The sequence below is a fragment of the Ipomoea nil genome, unplaced genomic scaffold, assembly GCF_001879475.1.
Source record: "Ipomoea nil cultivar Tokyo-kokei standard unplaced genomic scaffold, Asagao_1.1 scaffold0436, whole genome shotgun sequence".
NCBI lineage: Eukaryota > Viridiplantae > Streptophyta > Magnoliopsida > Solanales > Convolvulaceae > Ipomoea > Ipomoea nil.
In genome coordinates, this window is record NW_017616864.1 from 581,441 (window position 1) to 602,500 (window position 21,060).

At 36.1% G+C, this 21,060-nt stretch overlaps 2 protein-coding genes across 2 annotated transcripts in view; both read left to right on the forward strand.

Annotated features, from left to right (window-relative positions):
• LOC109172849 (putative late blight resistance protein homolog R1B-14) overlaps window positions 1-14,874 on the forward strand; it is a 361,300-nt gene extending 346,426 nt beyond the window's left edge. The window contains exon 9 of the mRNA XM_019322082.1: window positions 14,607-14,874. The gene's annotated coding sequence lies outside the window, so the exon portion shown is untranslated. The remainder of the gene's footprint in view (window positions 1-14,606) is intronic.
• The window catches only part of LOC109172859 (putative late blight resistance protein homolog R1C-3), a 67,855-nt gene that overhangs the window by 45,040 nt on the left and 1,755 nt on the right, over window positions 1-21,060 (forward strand). The gene's annotated exons all lie outside the window — the stretch shown is intronic.

Genomic DNA, 21,060 nt, shown 5'->3' on the forward strand with positions numbered 1-21,060 from the left:
TGGAGTAGGCAACGTTAGCCGAACCACTATAAAAACTCTTGTCTCTTTATCTCTTTACTTACGCATTTCATTTCTGCATCATATTAACCTTATCATCATTACCGAAAATTCTCTTTTAAACGTAAACTCGTGCAAAGAAAATAATCGAATCTGACATATCCGCTGCGCCAAAACACCGAAAGGTGTTTTTAGGGCAAAAACACGAAAGAGTCTATTCACCCCCCCCCCCCCCTCCCTCTAGACTCTCACTACACTCTATCGGGACCAACACCAACTAGCGCCTAGCTATCTAGGGAGCCTTGTGTATTTAAATCTACTTGAGAAGTTGAAGTTTGAAGTATGAAGAGTTGAGCGCTTTTATCTACCAACAGGTTTTCCAGCAAACCTTAAGAAGTTGACACTTCGATATACTTATCTTTCATGGACGGAGATGGACACAATTGGTGAGTTGCCGCACCTTGAGGTGCTTAAACTAAAAGTTTTCCCCTTTTGTGGTTCCGAGTGGAAACTATCAACGTTGTGCTTTTGGAAATTAATGGGACTTCTTATTTCACATTCAAATCTCAAATATTGGAATGCAAGTTCTAATCATTTCCCAGTTTTGGAGCGCCTAGTCTTAAGATATTGTTGGGAATTGAAACAAATTCCAATTAATTTTGCAAATATTGCAAATTAACAAGGATTAGAACAAGGAATTGCCCCACTCTCGTGGTGAATCAACTCCAAGTTCTTCAAGAACACAAAGCATCTAAAACCCCCAATTTCCCCCATTTTCATAGGAAAAATCGGGTTTATACCAGGAGTGGCTTGGAATCTTGACCCAACTCTCATTGAGGCCAAGAATCCTCCAAAACATGCCAATGAATGTTGTACACCAAGCATTAACAATATACAAACACAAATCCTTCATAAACTCAAGAACCCTAGGTTAGAGTTCTTCCCTTTTTTGCACAAATCACAAATCAAGCATCAAGATAGATAATACAACTCTAACTCAAGTCCATAAACTACCTACTCATGATTAAATAGTATAAAGAACACAATAACACAAGTAATAAACATAAATCTTGCAAAGTAAAGAGATAAATGGAAGAAGAACTTATGTATTGAAAATGGAAGAACAATCTTGAAAGCTCCAAATCCAAGATTACAAGCTTCAAAAGTGTTAAGAAAATTAAATCTAAGCCTAATCTAACCTAAAAATATGAAGGGAAGTAAATGAGAGTGTCTAGGGTTCTAACAAGAGTCAAAACCATGAAAATAGAGCTCAATTTGAGCTTAAATAGGGGCAGAGCAGGTAGGGACGCCCTCAGGGATGGGCGTACGCCAGGGGGTATGATTTTTGGTGCATTTCCAGTGAAAATTGGATCAGGGAGAAGAGATGCGTACTGGCCAAGGGATGGGGGTACGCAAGGCAGTACGAGGCTCCTAGAAACAGAATTCTGTGCACTTGTCTTGACTTCTAGGCTATTTTTCTCCTCTAAAACCATTTTATTGGCACTTATAGTCTTCAACAAAGTTGTAGCCCTTTTTTGTTGGCTTTCCAATGGTGCAAGAATCACTTCATTTGGACATTCCTAGGCCGAGATATGGTCAAAAAACTGAATAATGCCTGAAATGAGCGAAAATTACAATGTCTTGATCTTTTGCTCCTCTTTTGTTTCGATTTTCCCAAATTACTAAGACCGTTGAATACACCACTCTTAGGTTCCCTTGGACTGCTAATGCATCCAAAATGCTCCATTTAACTCCAATGTCCACCAAAATGCCTGAAAATACACATCTTTGTTTCCAAACAGAACTCCTTGCAAAATAACACAATTTAATCATAATCTCATGAAATTTGGAATGATCTATAAGCAAAATGGCTTAGTGAAAGGGAGGAAAATAAAGACAAATAAGCACTTATCACTTGTATTTGTTCATATAAATTCATAAGTTCAAATTATTGAACATTCGGTTGTGCAACATATTTATGAAAATGTTGCAACAATATTATGGAATTTATTAGAACAAAAGCATTTAACTTGTGGTGCACTGTCATTTAATAAATTATTTAGTGATTAATAGGGTTTTTAGTTTCTTCAAAATTAATCATGAGCCATTTTGGTTTGTAGGGCTCAAAACAATTTTGTGGGACATATAAGTAAGACTCATTATGTTCAGTTCATTTAAAATGGACATGTTGGGTAATATGGTTGTAAAATCCCAAAATAATAATAATCCTACGGAAAGATTAATATTATATGGGAAAACAGAAAAACAGGGAAGGAAAAGGTTGAATGTTTGGGTATAGGTTTAGCACGAGTTCGAACACAAGGTTCTTTTCCTTAAAACCTTATTTGCTACCTCCCACAAGTGCTAGGAGCGTTGTAGCCTAGGTTTCCCAGGATAAAACGTGCTACGATTCCTTGTTTAAGCACCTAAACAAGGAACCCGTTGAACAAAGCAAAGCTTAGAACACTGGTTGGCTAAAAGAAGAGAGTAGAAGCAGAGTTTTGAGATGAAAAGCTACTGGAATTCCTTTCGTTTTTGTACTGTGTGAAAAGCTACTGCTCTACCTCTCTTTATATAGGGATGTTGGAAGGGATAGCATTCAACATGGCCTTTAATTGGTATTAAACCAATTGTATAACACCTGTAACGGTCACCCACTAAGTAGGATTAAACTCAGAATTTAAAAATTGGAATTAAAACAGTATTAATTCCGTAACAGATGAGTTTAATCTGTACAACAGGCTGAACTTTCGGGTTTCAGACCGTTGGGGTGCAGGTTCACACGAGAGCACACGGACCAGGCAACACGAGAGTACATCTCTCGTGTGCACTGTGGTGCAACCCGAGAGTGCACTACTCTCGTGGTCACAGATGCACGAGAGTTGTGCTCTCGGTGCACCACAACCTCTCGTGCTACACACGAGAGTAGGTGCTCTCGGTTCGGTTTTGGCCGAACCAAGTGACTATATCAGATGGAAAATGATACCGAAGTTAGGCATAACGTATGCCCGCAGGTGCCGGCGCACGCGAGCTCGGGCTTGATTTCAAGCCTTTTTGATGTCCTCTAGTTGGATTTTGATTTGCACCCCCCCCCCCCCCCGCGCGAGAGAGCCTCTATGCTATACAATTCTACAAGCTTGAAAAGAGCTCATGTATATAAGGGGGGCAAATCTTGTTTCCAAACCAATGTGGGACAAAGTCCTACATTTTCCCTTCATTTCCCAACTTAAATGGGTCTACTTTGAGAATCAATATCTCATTCACCCATTATCCGTTTTGAGCGTACAATATATCAATCTCTTCGTCTTGCTACGAAGAATCCGAATCCACTTTGACCCGACTCAAATCGGAAGTGGACCCCACTGATAATTGTACCACAAAATAGCCACTTAATATGCCATTTTAAGCTAATTTTTCCAACAGGACATTGAAGTTATTTGGGAAGTTATGATGTATGATTAAGATTCCAAATTTATGGACTTAGATCTTTGGTTTATTGTCTAAGTTATTGGAATGCTTCTGTGACTTACTATCTTTTGGCTATTTTTGATAAGTGGGAGTGACAGACGTGTCAACTCCAAGCTCTTAGCTGTTAGAGATAGTACTTAAAGTTAACTTATAAAGAAGTCATAGAATATAGTTAGCATTATGCTAACATTAAGAGATCTCTACTTAAGGCATGCTTATAAAGTTTTAGAGATTATACAGTGTATTCTTTTGTACAATTTGGATGCGTTTTCTTCTTTAGTTGTGCACATAATGTATTTTGAGAAATATCCCTTTAGGTACCGAGAATAAACATAGGGTTTGTTCATAAAGGACCTAAGTTGGAGAATTAAAATGCATGTGACCATAATGGATATTACTCTGATTAAATATATATAGGACATGTCACTATGATTCGTGTGTTTTGTTCTTTGATGGTGGTTGTGCTAGAATGTAAGATTTTCCCTAATAATATATATTATATATTATATATTAGAGCCTTAATTAAGTGGTGCAAGTGGACTAGGCTTATTAAGTGGTCTGGTTGGACTGAATAACTAGAAGTTGTTAGTCTACCAAACTCTGTGCCTAATATAATCCTGGATTGATGGGATACAGGATGATTGATCTTAGCACATTCAGTTACGGTACTCAGACTACTCGGTAGACACCAATATACCATCTAGGGTTCTGAGTCAGGTCTGAGGCAAAACATGGCTAATGGTCTACCGTTAAAAGGCAACACAACAGGAGCACCAACTATGGCTGGAGATCAACACGGCTACGCTTCCGCTATCATATGAGGTCAGGTTTCTCATAAACTATGGTTTATTATAGTTAGACTATTTAGATCTAACATTCAAGTCATATATATCAATCCATCATAAAACTAACACGACCTCGCCATCGGATCGAACATCATCTCCCATATGAAGTTCGTGTATATAAGAATGAATTTAAGAATGAAGTTCGTGTATATATATATAAACGTTCAAGTGCGACGGTGTCTTACGGTGCGGCGGTGCGGCGTCATCAATAGTTCATCAAATATACACCATCAACGTTAGAAAAATACACCACAAAAATACACACACAAAGTAGGTACGCATCACCAAAAACACACCATTAGGTGTGATTAAAAACATCATACAGTGTTTAGAAATACACCATTGGGGTGTGGTGAGTTATATGGTGTATTCTGTAACCCCGCCGCACCGCCGCACGGGAAGTGTCTGCCGCAAGGGAAATTTTTCCTATATATATATATATATATATATATATATATATATATATATATATATATATATATAGGGAAGGGATCAAATGCATTTGTGGCTTCCCGTGCGATTGTGCGGTGGATTAATGTGCGTGAGGTTTATACTTAATGTGCGTGAGATTTGTACTCAATGTGCCTGAGATTTGTACTCAATGTGCGTCATGTTAATATGCGTGAGTTTTGTACTTAATTTGCTTGAGTATTGTGTTTAATGTGCGTGAGATTTGTGCTTAATATGCGTGAGTATTTCAGAATTACGAGCTCAGAAGAAGTAGAACAGAAACTCACGCACATTAACGCCCAAGCTTCTTGTTACTTCTTCCTTCAATTTGGTCATGGATTCTGGATTATCAGCTACCTTCAGTGCAGTTGAATGTTTATATAGATGACGCACGCACAGTAAAATTAGCACAGCAGCTAAGTGTGGATTTCTATTGTATTATTCCCATAATTCTTAACCACCATAGCCCGCTCCGCATCATCATCATCCGGGAGGGGTCAATGGCTACTAGGGATGGGGAAGAAGCTGACATCAATATTTTCTGCTGCATTTTACACATTCAAGCACATTAAGCACAACACTCACGCACATTGAGTACAAATTCTCACGCACATTAATCCACCGCACATCCGCACGGGAACCTTTCACGGTGCTTTTCTAGTGTAAACCTGCATTAATGTGTGAACTTGTGGATTGATGTGGTGCATTGGATTCGTGCATCCGATGGCCCTAAACAAAAATAACTCCACCTTTACGTTGCACCGTCAAACAGAATGCTCCTAGGACTTTACCGTAATATCGCATTATTGGGTTTGAATTGAAGATTGGCGACGCCTATCCCAGACTTATGTTCCGTTGATCACGGTGGGGATTTCTCGTCCGTGGACCGCTGCTGGCTTCTGCACCGCAATGATGGAGATGCACCGCCGCGAATTTCCGATGTGTGAATCGAAGGCTGATGGTTGCCTTTTTCTTCTAGTCTCTTTGTCGTGTATTTGGGCGTGTTGCACTGCACCCCTACGGTTGTGCCGCTGGGGTGATGATGACCAGTTCGCCGTTGCAGTGCATGTGTGTGGTTCAGTCCCGTGTCGGGATGGCTAGCCGGTGGCACGGTGTACTTCGAGATTGTAGCGGCGTTTATGAGTGCATGCCGTGAGTGTGTTTTGCTATGTGTGTGGTGGTATTTTTTTTGCTTTGGGCAGTCAGTCTTTATCACTATGTATTCTTCATCTTTTTTAAAGAATTGTTGAAATCAAATTTAGCTGAGGGGAACATGTTTAAGTAGTGCTTACATGTTTCCGCAGTGTTTGACCGAAAGATGTAATATCATTCCAGATGTGTTTTCCTTATCAACATCGATCATTCCCACGCCAGTGATCGAACTGGCCTGGTATCATGTACAGTGACATGAAGCTTAGGTTGATTCAGGCCAGTAGTGTATGTGAACTTCTATCAGGCCATGAATAATGTGTGTCTGATGTCTCCGTTCACCTTGATAATTCTCTAGCTTATAATCCTTCTTGATAGCAAATAATTGAGGGTTTAAACTACTATTTCATGTATTATGAGTGAAATTCCCTTGCTTTACAGTAGAGACTCCTTTATAATTTGTTTTACTTTAATGCCAATGAATTTATACAACCTTGGTTTAAAGATTCTTAGATCTGTACTGCATTTTTTGGCATTTATTAGCAGTTGTGTCCATGACATGAATTGGTGCTTATCATGCAATTTCAAGAGATGTGGTCCAGAGTTCGTTGTTGTCCTAAATGCATGTGGGTCGAGCATCACATAATGCAGCTTTCAGAAAATGCAAATACTGTTTCAGCATTCCAGGAAGAATGTTAAAACTGCAGACATTGGTTTCGCTGTGGGGTGGGAATATCTGATGGCTTGTGGGGTTTCTCTCTAATTCTAGTTCATTATTTCAAACTATTAGTTTTATGGCTTCTAATTCCATGTATTAATTTAGTTATTTATTTTTGTACTCATTTTCTATTACTTTTTAAGGTTGAATTGCCAAATAATGAAAGCTCTGATCTGAAGAAGAAAGTGTGAAAAGCTCTAAAGAAGAAAGCGTGGGAACTGGGAAGCTCTAAAGAATTAAGTGTTGGAAGCTCTCATCATGAAAGGTTGAAAGCTTCTTGGAAGAGAGTGATGAAATATCTGAAGAAGAAGCTGTCGAAATCACTGAATGCACTCAAAGCTTTGAAGAAGAAAGTGATGAAAGCTCTGAGAAGAAAGTGACTGAGGAATTCAGGAAGCCAATGTATGTATTGTAAGATTTTCCCTAATAATATATATTATATATTATATATTAGGGCCTTAATTAAGTGGTGCAAGTTGACTAGGCTTATTAAGTGGTCTGGTTGGACTTAATAACTAGTAGTTGTTAGTCAACCAAACTCTGTGCCTAATATAACCTGGATTGATGGGATACAGGATTATGGATTAGACAGCACATTCAGTTACGGTACTCAGACCGCTCAGTAGACACCAATACACCATCTAGGGTTCTGAGTCAGGTCTGAGGCAAAACATGGCTGACGGTCTACCGTTAAGAGGCAACACAACAGGAACATCAACTATGGCTGGAGATCAACACGGCTACGCTTCCGCTATCATACGAGGTTAGGTTTCTCGTATACTATGGTTCATATAGTTAGACTATTGTATATCTAACATTTGGTATCAGAGCCATTAATAATCTCTGTCTGGTTGATTGTTTTGCCTAAAACAATATTAAGTTAAATTTACATATACATCAAGTTTTTGTATATGTTTTGTATATTAATTCTTTGAAATTTACATACAAAATATATCAATTTAGTCGTGATATAATTAAGCAATAGTATATATGTTTTGACTGAATTAATTACTCCGTACAATTGATTTTGCTGAAGTCAATTTTCTAGCTTCAAGAATTTCTAATTTACCTACTGCCTATAAGCTGTTGCCGGTTTATTTTTTCCGGCAACTCATCTGCGACGACGGGGGCACGACTCGGGCTTCAGGCGGCGTCACGGCGGAGGACGACGGCGAACGTTGGCTCTGCGTAAGGAGAAACGGCGAAGGTCGGCTGGGTTCCCGGCCTGCTGCCGTAATCTCCCCTACAGGCGACGCTCGATCCGGCCGTCACTGCTTCAGACCGTGCCGTCGCTGCCCCTCGTCGCTTCAGACCTTCAGTGGCGTTGGTTATGGCTGATGACAGTAGACCGACGGTGACGAACGCACGACGTGAAGGAACGTCGAGCGCTGCAGATCGTCGCCTGGCCGGTTGCGTCGCGGCAGACGGTTGGAGGAGGCGTTGGCGTTGTGACGAGACTTGGTGGCGGAGGCGGAGCTGGAATTGCCCGGTGACGTCGCTGCTGCCTTCATCTCTTTCAGGCGACGCCGGCGACTATTTTTGCTGCTGTTCGTCGGAGCTGCGGTCTCCTTCTCGGCTGCTAGGGCTCATGGTTGAGAAAGAAGATGATGATGATGGACCATAGTATTGTGGGCCGGGTCAGGCCAAGACCTGGCCTAGTACTTAAAAAAAAAAAAACATAATCTTGGGCCTGTATAGTATATTTGGGTCTGTTTCAGTTTTCCATCATCATATTTAGACTTCTTCTAGCTTAATTGTTCAATTTAATTCCTCATTGATTTATTATTAAATTATCATTCAATTTTGGGCAAATATTAAGTTTTTAATTTGCTGCTTGAATTTTAATTTAATGTTGAGGTTTATGTTAAATTGCTTTAAGTATTGCAATTTATTTAAGATATATGGATTAATAATATATTAATATGCAAATTCAAGCATGCTACGTATATTCATAAATTATTGTTATAATTATACATTCATAAAAGCATGCATTAAGGTTGGATTTAGCATATTATTAATTCATAAATTCATTATTAATTATCACTCAATTTTGGATCCTTAGGCTAATTTTGGACATTATAGCCCATTAAGGTAGCTTGTTTTGGTTTCCCCTTAATTTTGAGCACATTTTAGTTTTATGTGTCTCTGGAACTTTAGAACTTATTTTGAACAAGCTATTTGGGACCTATCTTGAGTCATTAAAGCATGGATCCCACCTTTTTGATTGATATTTTAATGATAATTATAGCTCCTTATAACATGTTTATTAAGTTTTAATTATTACTAACTACCATATTTTGGTATTCATCGTTGGTAATAATATTATGTTTTGGGTCTATTTCAGTACTTAGACCATTTTTTATTCATGTTATAATTCACTTGGGTCATTGAGGTTTATGTGCCTAATTTGAGTGATTAAGTGCTATAATTATTGTTTTAGCCTGTTTAGAGACATTAAGGATTTAATTGTTATTTTGGCCATTAAGAATTATTACTATTGTTTAAGTTGATTAAATTTTTAATCTATCAATAGTTTTTCAGGGCCTTAATAATAATATTAAGTCTTTAATTTTATGCAAAAGCAATATAGTTGGTATATTGTCTATATAATGGTAATTTGGTTATTACCTAACTTCAGTCTCCCTAAGTATCATAATAGTCATGGTTAATTATTATGTGGTAAATTGAGATTAGTATTTGGCATTCCTTAATTACAGTTTTGCCTTTATTGTAGTTATTTTTTAATTGGCATTATTAATTACTGTTATTAAGTTTAGGGACTAATTTCATTTTATTACCTTCCATAATAATTATTATTTCATGGTAATCTGCTATATTTGGTACATTGGCATGATTACCACTTCATTTTACATGACTATTATATTAATGTTGGTAATTAAATCCTACCAATAAATTTTTAAATGTACCATTGGACGCTGCATCGAGGCTAGCGACACCGACAGTGAAGATGGGAGAATTCTGGATCGTTGTTAGCGCAATGGGCAGATGCGGTTTGCATCATTAAGGTTAGCCATTAATTATCTTTTATGGTTATTATTGATAATTAGTGCTACAGTTATGGTTAATCGCTAATTTGGACTAGTCACATATTTTATCTTTAGAAAAATGGAAACATTTGAAGGCGCATTACCATAATTTAGTTTGTCGTTATTGTTAATGTTAATAGTGATTATAATGTTATTTATTGCTATTAATAATTAGTTAATTAATGATGACATTAATATTGTTGTGGTATTCAGTTATGCACCTTGAACTGTTTCCAAATAAATTTATGTGACAATACTCCAGTTCAGAAAATAATTTTCTGGACATTAATATTTTTCGGACTTCAAATTTTATTAAGTTTTCAAAATTTTATCCGAAAACATTTATAAGTGTTAGCGATTTTAACCATTGTTTTTCCATATTTAGTCTCCTACATACATAATGTGATAATATTATTATGGCTATTTATTGCTATTTTGGTTATTTGCAATTTTTCCATTAATAATAATAATATTATTATTAACTGAGTTATGGAGAGTGATTTTGAATCAATTTAGTAATGTTGGAAAAACATATTTTCTAGGCATTTGACTTTTGCCATTAATTCCATAATTCATTTAGTTCTTTGAATTATGACTGTCCATATTTGGTTAAGTATGAATAAATGAATATTTTGTTTAAATTCATATTCTTTAGTTGGTTCATACTCCTTAGATTGTTTTATGCATTCGATCACATTAAGTGCATAATATTAAGTTTAATTATGCAATTAGGGTTTGTGAGATTTTGCTTTACAAATGATAGCATATCCTTTTGGTTTGATATTGTTTGAAATTGTAAATTCAGTTATTTCTCATGAATTTGATCTTTATGCATTAGAACATTTTCCCATGGGCTTACAGTTTAAAATAATTTTAAAGTATATATTCAATACATTATTATTCAAAATGTTGGGTCTCTTTTGGTTTGGACTCATCGGTGTTTGAATATTAAGTTTATACTTTAAAATCTCATATTGTAAATTGCTTTAAGTTATGCAATTTCTTTGGAGTATATGAGTTTAATGTTTAATTTTATGCATATTTGTCCTAAGCATAATATTATGTTTTAAATTATGCAATTTTATTATGCCTTTAGCAATGCATACTTAGATGGAATTATATTAGTTCCTATTTAAGTTGGACTTATGCATAAACTTTAGTCGCGGTAGTGCCTGAATTTAAGCACGTTTAGTCCGCTAATTTAGTTCACCATTTAAGCTTTAATCATAGGTGAACCATACAGTTTTTGGTGTATACCCTACAGTTTTAGGTTCATACCCCCAAACAGTTATACATTAAGTATATATGAATCGGGGAGACATACTATTTTTAATGGCCATGACTTAAGAACATCTTGTGCCACTAGTCTCCTTAAATTGATACTCTATTTAAGGAATTGGTTTTCAGTGAGACTTAGTCTCTAACCATCTTTCCTTGGAGTATATTCAGTTTTTCCCATCACAATTTGGTATAATCTGTTTGTCAAATTTTTAAGCATTCATTGCCAATGTGATTTTATTTCGGTTTATTAAAGAATAGCCAAAGCATCTTTAATTTATTGAAATATCTTGAGTTTTCAATCTTGGTTAATTAAGGAAATGCTACAGCATATTCAGCTACCTAAGATTATTAAGATTTTAATCACATAAAGTTTAGGCAAGAATTTGATAATTGTCTAGTGATCTTATAATTTTAATTTGATTTTGGAGTAGCCACAGCATCCTTAATCTGTTAAAATTATATATTAAGCGGTTTATTTTGATCACATAAAGTTTTAGACATATCATTTGTGATTAATTGTATGTAATATGATGAAATTTAGCCCACAGGCAATTTCGTTATATTTGTATAATTAATCAGGATGAAATACTGGACTACGGTCATAATTTAGCCCACAGGCAATTATGTATCGGAATGTAGTTTAGTAGTTTTATCAGTGATGATAGAAATAAATTTATTTATTTACTATATGGTTATTTGTAAATAATTTTCAGTTCTATCATGAAGTTTAATTTTATGATGTAAACTTTAGATCATATTTCTTAATTTGCCCACAGGGATTAAGAAAAGGAACATGATCTCTTAAGTTTTTTATCATAATGATAGCAATGAATCTTATTGACTAAAACTTTAGCCTACAGGCAAGTTTTATGTCATTTGATTCTTCAACTCATTTGATAATAGTTTCATCATAAATAAAATTTTTCAGTTGGATCTAATTGAGTAAAACTTTAGCCCACAGGCAAGTTTTATGTCACTAGATTCTTCTGGCTCTTTAGTAATTGTGAAAAATATTATCATAAGGGTTTCTTAATTGGATTTAATAGAATTAAAACTTTAGCCCACAGGCAAGTTTTATGTCAATAAATCCCTCAACCCTATTAGATAATAATTTTATCACAATTCTTAGAATTTATAAATTTAGTTCAATTATAATTCTAAGTTTCATGGTTTGCATTGGCAAAACATGTTTTTCAGTCACTTCCCAAAATTTAGCAACTTTTATTAATTAATCCACGAATCTTACTCGGTTCTTCAGACTAACTGTAGTAAGTTACGTGATTTGGCATACCTCTTTTGGATTCCAATAATACTAAAATGTATCTTTTGAGCCGAATTCTAACTTGGTTTTGGAAGATGTATTTTGTTTTTTTTAGTATGTCCAACTATGGTGGGGAAATATATCTTCATTATTTAGTTGGACTTTAATTGGAACCAAAAATTGATTATTTAGTATGTCCAACTAATGGTGGGGGATTATGTCTTCATTTGTTAGTTGGTCAATAAATCAATTATGAGTATGTATGTTATTAAGTTCACTTTATTAATTTCGCTGAAGAATATTTTAATCAGTGGGAGTGATCATTTAGAAAATGATCATTAAGATACTCCACTAAAATTTTTGGATTTAATTGTTGTATATATGTTAAACAATAAGTCCAAAATATTCCACAAGTATTAATCTTGTATTCGTTCATATAAATTCATATATTCAAATTATTGAACATTTGGTTGTGCAACATATTTATGAAAATGTTGTAACAATATTGAGGAATTTATTAGAACAAAAGCATTTAACTTGTGGTACACTGTCATTTAATAAATTCTTCAGTGATGAATAGAGTCTTTAGTTTCTTCAAAATTGATCCTGAGCCATTTTGGTTTGTAAGGCTCAAAACAATTTTGTGGGACATAAAAGTAAGACTCATTATGTTCAGTTCATTTAAAATGGACATTGAAGTTATTTGGGAAGTTATGGTGTATGATTAAGATTCCAAATTTATGGACTTAGACCTTTGCCTTTTTGTCTAAGTTATTGGAATGTTTCTGTGACTTGACTATCTTTTGGCTATTTTTGATGAGTGGGAGTGACAGACGTGTCAACTCCAAGCTCTTAGCTGTTAGAGATAGTACTTAAAGTTAACTTATAAAGAAGTCATGGAATATAGTTAGCATTATGCTAACATTAAGAGATCTCTACTTAAGGCATGCTTATAAAGTTTTAGAGATCATACAGTGTACTCTTTTGTACAATTTGGATGTGCTTTCTCCTTCAGTTGTGCACATAATGTATTTTGAGAAACATCCCTTAAGGTACCGAGAATAAACATAGGGTTTGTTCATTAAGGACCTAAGTTGGAGAATTAAAATGCATGTGACCATAATGGATACTACTCTGATTAAATAGAGAACGTATCACTATGATTCGTGTGTTTTGTTCTTTGATGAAGGTTGTGCTAGTACTTGCACCAAGTGGGAGAATGTAAGATTTTCCCTAATAATATATATTATATATTATATATTAGGGCCTTAATTAAGTGGTGCAAGTTGACTAGGCTTATTAAGTGGTCTGGTTGGACTTAATAACTAGTAGTTGTTAGTCAACCAAACTCTGTGCCTAATATAACCTGGATTGATGGGATACAGGATTATGGATTAGACAGCACATTCAGTTACGGTACTCAGACCGCTCAGTAGACACCAATACACCATCTAGGGTTCTGAGTCAGGTCTGAGGCAAAACATGGCTGACGGTCTACCGTTAAGAGGCAACACAACAGGAACATCAACTATGGCTGGAGATCAACACGGCTACGCTTCCGCTATCATACGAGGTTAGGTTTCTCGTATACTATGGTTCATATAGTTAGACTATTGTATACTATGGTTCAGTGATGAAATATCTGAAGAAGAAGCTGTCGAAATCACTGAATGCACTCAAAGCTTTGAAGAAGAAAGTGATGAAAGCTCTGAGAAGAAAGTGACTGAGGAATTCAGGAAGCCAATGTATGTATACCTCTGGAACATCTACCTCAAATTCCTTAATAACCAATTACATTCTAGTTTTATTTAAACTTAATAATTCTTCTGTCATTACTAAGGAAAGTGCAAAGACAAGGCTCTGAAGTCTGGACTAGAAGGAAAACTTTTTTCGTCGAGCCCCGGGTAACCAGTAGCCAGACTGTGCTCCGGCTATGTAACTGAGGAATTTGTTAATTTTTGGCTTAATATGAACTTATGAAAGCCAAGGTATGTATATATCTATGTAACTTATACTTGAACTCCATTTAATCTTTTTGCGATTGCCAATTAATTTCTAGTTTTGTTTAAAGATTTCATTCCAACTTTAGTTCATCAACTATTACATTTGCACTTCCAATCATCTACTTCAAAATCAATCAAAACTTTCCACTTTACTCCTATATATAGTCAGGTACAAAATCTTGCTTTCAAAAAAAAAAGGGTACTAAATCTGGCACTAAATTTTGGTCTCGCTGGACTAAAAGTGGCATGTTTTCAAAGTCATTAGGTATTAAAGGTTATTGATTTTTTAGTCGTCTAGTAAGGGACTAACACAGTAATCCATTACTAAGGAAAGTGCAAAGACAAGGCTCTGGAGTCTGGACTGGAAGGAAAACTTTTTTCGTCGAGCCCCGGGTAACCAATAGCCAGATTGTGCTCCGGCTAATACAGAGTTTAGCTTCTATCAAATCCCGTTTTGGGGAGCTCTGCCGATCCCTGTTGTTTCATTCACATGGTTTGCAATTGAGAAAAGGAAGAAAGCTTTAGAAGAACATAAGGAGCATTTTCTCCTATTTGCTTTGACTCTGTTGCATGCGGTGTTTTAATGCCAAAACTGGTAAATACTTTGAGATGGTTTTTGCTAATTGTTAACAAATATACAAATGATCATTTTCTCGTAAAGCACCTATATCTTTCACCTCGGAGCCATTAGCCATAAGAACTTTAGTTCCTTTCTTCCCAAACCTTTTTTCTGCATTCAACACATAATAAGATTTGACACAAGCGTATAATGTCTCATTGCATAGAGCAGTCATTTTAATTCATACTTGATTTTTTTTTCGTTAAATTATATTTATCAGTAATTAAGGATTTGTTACCTGCAATACTCAAAAGCTCTTGAATTGAATCGGGAAGGTGGACCAGCTTGCCTCTATGTTCTTCTTTTAGGTCATCATATGGATGATGCCCGTGCATTATCACTCTTGTCGGAAATGTTCCTGATGATGCAATAGTTGTTTCGTTTATCAAGAAATTAAATAGCACAAGATAGGAGGAATCAAATCCGAACTTCTCAGTAGCTGTAGTGCGTAAAAGTATTCCTCTTAGAGCATTTTTGTTTCTTATTTTGAATGATGTGTCTAGTTAGCTTACTGTTTTCTTGTTGTTTTTGTCCTTCATTGCTTTCTGGTCCCTCGGGTTCAGCAATTATCTGCAGGAGAAAAGAAATTGCCTTAGGAAATGTGTGCATTCCTGTTTGGTTTGGTAGTTAATACGGGTTTTCAACTGTTCCATGTCACTAGATTGCTCTACACATTTTTTTGCAGGCGAACATTTACCTCATTATTGTTTGGATCTCCCAGAAACTCTCTTACCATAGGTATCTCTTCCAACTCCTCTTTCCGTAGTCCCCTCAAATGCTGAGTTGAACAAAAGGAATGACTAAACAACAGTGAGTATATGGTTATATACAGGAGTGGCCGCACTGATGAAATGTTGTCGAAGTTACCTGACGAAAATTGGAAAGAATTTTCTTCGCACTATGAATGGCTGCGGGATATTAAATATCACTCCCATTCCCCAACCATTTCTGGAGGTCCTAATTTTGACAGGAACTGTTTACATCAGTTTATGTTAGTGAACAATCCCATTTGCTTTTGAGTATGATCGATTTAACTTTCTCTGTTCCGTTTTTGTATGCTAAAACATCCTGCAATTGTAAAAGGTTGCAGAAGTAGAAGGGAACAATACAAACCACTGCACCAGATACAATGACATACAAATCTGTTGGAGTGTTGTTCCACAGTGCTGAATAAGTTCAATTCACTGTTGGTTTGTCCACTTCATGTTTGTGAAGTTGGAACTAAGGTTTCTCTCTAATTCTTGCTAGTTCATTATTTCAAACTATTAATTTTCTGCCTTTTAATTCCATGTATTAAATTAGTTGTTTATTTTTGTACTCATTTTCAAGGTTGAATTTCAAAATAATGAAAGCTCTGAAGAAGAAATTGTAGAAAGCTCTGAAGAAGAAAGTGTGAAAAAGCTCTAAACAATTAAGTGTTGGAAGCTCTCATCAAGAAAGGTTGAAAGCTCGGAAGAGAGTGATGAAATATCTGAAGAAGTCAAGAAGAAGGTGTGGAAATCACTGAATGCATTCAAAGAATTGAAGAGGAAAGTGTTGTAAGCTCTAAGAAGAAAGTGACTGAGGAATTTTTAAATTTTGGGCTTATTTAAACTTATAAAGCCAAGGTATGAAACTTGTGGTTAAACTCCATATTACTTTGTAGTTTTATTTAAAGAGTTCATTCCAACTTTAATTCATCAACTATTTCATTTGTACTTCCAATCATCAACCTCACCATCTCAAGCCCCTTTGAGGGATAATAAGCCTAAGGGATATAAAAAACTCTATACAGGAGATGCAAGCAGAAACCAGATTAACAAAATTAACATCAAAAGACCAACTTTAATAAGACCCCTTCCGGCCACCATCTTCCAATTCACCATGTCATACGCCTTACTCATATCCAGCTTCCAAAATTTACCAAAAAAAAAAAATATCCAGCTTCCAAACCTTCCCTTGGGTTTTCCTCTTCAGAAAGTGTTGGGTTTCATATGCAAGTAGTAGGTTGTCCGTTATAAGTCTTCCAGGAACAAACGCACATTGAGGCTCAAAGATAAGACTGTGAAGGAGCTAGGACTTTAATTCTATTGACTAGGATCTTAATTATACAACACGTTACTCAGGGCTATAGGTCTCAGATCACTCATCGAGGTAGGGTTGGAGACTTTAGGAATGAGAACAATTTGGGTTAAGTTATTACCAGGGGCAAGGTTTTGGATTGTCCATTGGGCCTTTTTTCCAGAAGCAAACTAGGCCACCACTTGGGGAGCGTTATGCTGTGCAACCGTGTGCACCATTGCAAAAACGTCGTCATTTTGACTAAAAACGCGCGTCCGACTTTAAAAAAAAAAAAATTCAATTTCGGTTCCTGTCGTGGTTGCACAGCATAATTTGCCACCACTTTGGCACCAAGAGGGAATTCTTGTTAACAAGAACAAGAGGAAAACTTAGTTAACAAGAACAAGAGAGATAACAACTTCAGCTAGGCAGGGATACTTAATTAGCTTGTTTGGTCTAACCCGGCCTCTCATTATCATCATTATTCATTAGCAATATCGATCAGTACAAGGGAACCTTGAATTTCCACCATCAATAATTCATCATCAGATCTCTCATCCTCTCTGCTATACTTGTTTCATCTCTGCTCGCTCAACAACTCTCATCTAATCTCATGTGAGTTTCAATTCAGGAACACCTAAGATTAGTTCAAGTTGAATTGGCCTATGTTTTCTCTGGTCTACTCCATAAACTCCATTTCTTATCTGATATTATCCAAACCCAGTTCTCCAACTCCATCAACCTAAGGTATGTTTCATACTTTCTCCAACATCACTCAATTCCATTTTTTTTTTCTTTTTTTTTTTGCTTTGATATATATAGTTTAGCATTATGCTTTGCCCTCTCAATTCACTAAGGGTCCGTTTGGAAACCTAAAAAATGACTTATGGAAAATGTTTTTCTAGTTTTCAGTGTTCGGATGCAATAGGAAAATCCAGTCAACAGAAAACATGACTGGGAAAATGAACTTCCGCCAAAATTTGGAGAAGTCATTTTCCGCCAAAATGTTAAAACATACAATTCTACTCATTTTTCTAGAAAATAAACTAAACACACCAGCCAAGCACCTTGTGCTCTGGTGGCATGTAGTGACTCTCCCATATGGGAGGTCATGAGATTGAACCTCAATGGAGGCGTTGTTGACTCTTTGTGCTTCAATAGACTTGATAAAGTATATTTGAACAGATACTACAATGTAATAGAGTCAGTAGCATTTAAAAAAAAAAAAAACTAAGCACACCAAGTTCAAAATATTTATCTCATTTTGATTGAGTGATCACTATGTATGAAAATACATTTAAATAACATGGCCCCTCAGCATACAAACAATTGAAAAACAAAAACTGGTAATGGTAACAAACTGTGCATTTTCTATTGAACGACATGAAGTTTAGAAAGTAGCTAGCTAGAAGATGCAATGATTTTAAGCCATGTTGCATGCACCATTATCTTCTATCTCTGCTATTTTCTTGTCAATAATTGAGACTAATAAGTCTGATGATATGAGTTCCAGAAACACTGTAGAGAAGTTCAATATAATGGCTTATGCTGCTGTAACCACTCTAATCAAAATAGTAGAGCACCACCTTGTGGAGCCCAAACTACTTTCGATTTTTGATGCCGGAGGATTGAAGGTGGCGCTGCTTCAAATGATCGAGTTGCTGTCTGCCAATCTTTGCATTCTGCAAGCCTTTTTGGAGGAATGTAAGATGAAAATGAATGAAGGGGACGCCTTGGCTAAGATACTGTATAAAGATATCTAAAACAAAGTTGCTAGAATATATATAAATTGCAGAATAGAAAATGATCTAAAAGGAGTATATTTGGCAGCTAATCTGGAAGGGGATGCATTTTTGGCTCGTGAAAAACTTCATTCGACCTTGAATCATGTGGTAAGAAATATTGAGGAAGTTAAAGAACAGATCCTGGCAGAAAAACAAAGATCTGGTTTAGAGCTTGAGAAAGAAAACATCACAGTTTGGGATACCTACCGAAATGCTTTAGATCCTGAGAATGAAGTGATTGTAGGACTCGATAGTGATATAGAGACGATAATTAACCGGCTATGTTATTCACACTTGATGAGATCAATTTTCACCATTTTGAGGAATAGTAACATTGACAAGTTTCAGAAATATGTTGAAAATCCAGAGCTGAAACTACAAGTTATCCCACTCGTCGGGGAAGGAGGCATAGGAAAAACTACATTAGCCAAAAGAGTTTATGGACATCCAATTACTATTGCATGCTTTCAAATTCGAGCATGGGTAGTTGTGTCTCAGGTTCATAACCTAAAAGAGATGCTCATTGGTCTATTACGTTGTATTTCACCAATAACAAGTGAAATCTACGACATAGACGATGCTCAAATAGCTGAGCAATTATGCAGAAGTTTGATGGGCCAGAAGTATTTAATTTGTTTGGATGACATATGGACCACTGCTGCATGGGATGCTGTCCAAGGATGTTTTCCAGAGAATTCTAACGGAAGCCATATCTTAGTAACTACTCGGTTCACAGATGTGGCTGAATACTTAAGTGCAAATCCCTACCATGTGACGTATCAAACTTTAAAGGATCGCTGGGAATTAGTTTCAAGGAAAGTGTTTGGGCGAAGACAATGCGTTCCCAGGAAATATGAGTTAATTGGCAAACGCATTGTTCTTGGTTGCAGTGGATTGCCACTAGCAGTTGTTGTGATTGCTGGACTTTTGGCAACAGCAAAAGAGTCTCTAGAAATATGGAAAGATGTTGCGGAATCTTTGGATCGAGTTGATACATATGATTATAACAACAGAATTTCAAAAATACTTTCATTGGGCTACAACTACTTACCTAGTCACTTGAAGGCTTGCTTTCATTATTTTGGTGTGTTTGCTGAAGACAACGTCATTCCTGTTAAGAGACTAATCAACTTATGGGTTGCAGAGGGATTTTTAATGCCACATAAAAATATGAGTTTGGAAGAAGTGGCAGAGAGTTACTTGGATGATCTCATTAATAGAAATCTAGTTCAAATTATTGAGCTGAGTATTGACGGCAAAGTTAAATCGTGTAAGGTTCATGATCGAGTGCATGAGGTTTGTGTGAGAGAAACAATAAAGGGGAATGCTTTGTGCATATCAATGACAATCATGCTCCAAAGGCTAGTCGTTGGTTAAGCTGTCAAACAAGTTATTGGCCAGTCACTCAAGCCAGTTATGGGAATTGCACTCCTGATAAAATCCATTCCATTCTCTGCTTTAGTAAAGATGTACACCATTCAAAATGTAGGTTGGTATACCCATGTTTGAAATTGCTAAGAGTATTGGATTTGTCATTAGTTAAATGGTCACAAGGCATGCCAAGTGAAATAACAGATTTAGTTCATTTGAGATACTTGTCTTTAAGTACCATTGGTTCTCTTTACGAGCTTCAATTTCTCGAGCTTAAAAATTTGCTCACTCTCATAGTTACTTCTTGGATGGAAAAATGTCCTTTGCACCTGCCATGTGATATTTTGGGTTTGCCACGATTGAGGCATTTGCATGTTGACAAGAGATGTTCACAGTATCTCCCTTGCTTAGTCAAAAACAATTTACAAACTCTTTATTGGTTGAAAGTTGCTAGCACCGACAAAAAACCAAACTTCAGAATGGTTCCAAAGCTAAAGGAACTTGGGATTTACATTGAAGGCCAACTGGCGCCTAGCTATCTAGGGAGCCTTGTGTATTTACATCTACTTGAGAAGTTGAAGTTTGAAGTAGGATGAGTTGAGTGCTTTTATCTTCCAATTGGTTTTCCGTCAAACCTTAAAAAGTTGACACTTTGTTATACTCATCTTCCGTGGGAAGTGATGGACACAATTGGCAAGTTGCCGCAGCTTGACGTGCTTAAACTAAAAGTTTTCGCATTATGTGGCTCAAAGTGGGAACAATCAAAGCAGTGCTTTTGGGAATTAAAGGCACTTCTCATTTCACGTTCAGATCTCAAATATTGGAATGAAAATTCTAATCATTTCCCAGTTTTGGTGCGCCTAGTCTTAAGATATTGTTGGGAATTGAAACAAGTTCCAATTAATTTTGCATATATTGGAACACTGAAGTTGATTGTGTTAGAATGTTGTTAATCTTCTCTTGTTACTTCTGCAATGTAGATTTCCTCTGTAAAGAAGTTATTGCTTGAAGGATCGACAGATTGTCC